The sequence below is a fragment of the Zalophus californianus genome, chromosome 6, assembly GCF_009762305.2.
Source record: "Zalophus californianus isolate mZalCal1 chromosome 6, mZalCal1.pri.v2, whole genome shotgun sequence".
Classification (NCBI taxonomy): Eukaryota; Metazoa; Chordata; class Mammalia; order Carnivora; family Otariidae; genus Zalophus; species Zalophus californianus.
Genome location: NC_045600.1, coordinates 80,330,575 through 80,332,473, shown reverse-complemented (window position 1 = coordinate 80,332,473; position 1,899 = coordinate 80,330,575). Strand labels below are relative to the sequence as shown.

Below are 1,899 nucleotides of genomic sequence, written 5' to 3'. Positions count from 1 at the left end.
TGATGGGAAGTGCAGTTAGGCCAACATGAGACTAAAAAGAATTACCAGCATTGGTAAAACTCTGGCTTTGGTTATTTTATTTTATTTTTTTTACAAAAATTTATTCTTAAATGTACAACAGGATCTAAGACAACACTTCATTCCAGCTGTAGGTAGCAACAGATGCTATGACAGGGAATCCAGATGTTTAAACAGGAATGGAATCAAGGATCATCATTGCCTCGGGCACAAGGAACAGCTTGCTCTTTGCCAGATTTCTTAATTCCACCTGTGGCCAGGGGGCCCTTCCCCACGGCCTTCGCTTTTAGCTCCTCGAGTTTCTTCTGCTCCTCTGTTTCTGCCTGAATGCCTTATCTTCCTCGTCTATCACCTTGGCCTGCTTCTTGGGCTGCTTCAGGGGCTTCTTCTTGCCACCTTCGTGGCTGGACATGGCACCTGCCGCCCCTTCCCCAGACCCTGCTGCCGGAAGTGGAAACTCTGGCTTTGGTAGAAAAGGTTGCTGTGGTTAAGTTCAGGCAGGCTTATCTAACATTTGAGGGACCTGGAGCAAAAGGACAAATGGAGGTCCCCGGCCTGTGGTTTACCCTGTTGTCTTTTCAGCCCTGGCTTTGCTCTGCACCAGGAGGAGTCCTGGGGAATCCCCAGTCTGTGCATCCAAGTTTCATCCACTAAATCCTGACAGCTGTCTTGTGGCTGCCATTCAGGCCCAGAAGGGAGGACACTGTTGGCTAGGTTTTTGCTCAGGAGGTTTGTCCTGGGAAATTATCCAGGCAGTCTGAGTACCAAGAACCTCAGAATTACACAGTTAATGGATGGTATATTCTTCTAAATGTTTGCATATATTGTACAATAATTGCTTTCTTTAAAACATAAACGTATCATGGTTATGTTTATCAGTTGGTATGCATAGACATACAATGTATTTTAGATAGTAGCATAATTTTTACTAAGTGATGGGGTTACCATTATTTATGTAACTAGCATTAAGATTATTCCTCTTTTTTTTTTCACTATTACAGTGTTGGAATTTGCCCATTCATTTCACATATGCTTATTGAACACCTACTGCTTTAAACTATAATGAACTTTGTGTCCTTTTAGCAACTGAAATTTTGGCTTTTATCTGTTACAGAAGCTTAATCATCCCTAATTAATGCTTTTGGTTTTCTAGGCAGATAATCATATCATCTGGTAAGAGTATTTTAGTTTTGTAAGAAACTGCCAAACTGTCTTCTAAAGTGGCTGTATCATTTTGAATTTCCACCGACGACAAATAAAAGTACCTGCTGCTCCACACCTTTGCCAGCATTTGGAATTGTCAGTGTTTTGGATTTTGACCATTCTAATAGGTGTCTGGTGGTATCTCACTGTTGTTTTCTAGTCCCATTTTGACACTCTGTATTCTAATTGAAAACTGTCTTTGTCTTGAGATTCCTTAAATACTCTCGAATTATGTATTCCACACTCTCTCCTGCCATGTACTGAGAAGCAGAATGAGAATAAGGAAACCTTGGAACAGAGGGAAATGCAATAAGCAAGTTTAGGCTTGTGGGACAGGACTGTGTGTGTGTGTGCGTGTGTGCGTGGTGTCTGTGCGTGCGCGTGTGCTGAATGGGCCTTGCACCTCTGCTCGTTAATTCGGAAATTCCTCTAACTCTAGAAGACAATTCAAATAGAGAGGTTGGTAGAGTAATTGAGGGTCTGTGAGAAAACTTGTGTCATTAGGGCTCATGAATTCATAAACTAATTTATCATCTTTATTATTTAATGAATAGGAATTACAAGGAAGGTGAAAGTTAATTAAATGAGTTTTTTAGGAAGAGTAAGAATGGGGGGCTGAAGAGAAACCAAGGGTATCTGGTAACTTATTATAGCATCTTGAAAAGTGGGTAGGTAGGT

At 41.2% G+C, this 1,899-nt stretch overlaps 1 pseudogene; it reads right to left on the bottom strand.

Annotated features, from left to right (window-relative positions):
- Window positions 1–203: 203 nt before the first annotated feature.
- On the bottom strand, window positions 204–430 carry LOC113909208 (annotated as a pseudogene).
- Between the last annotated feature and the right edge of the window lie 1,469 nt (window positions 431–1,899).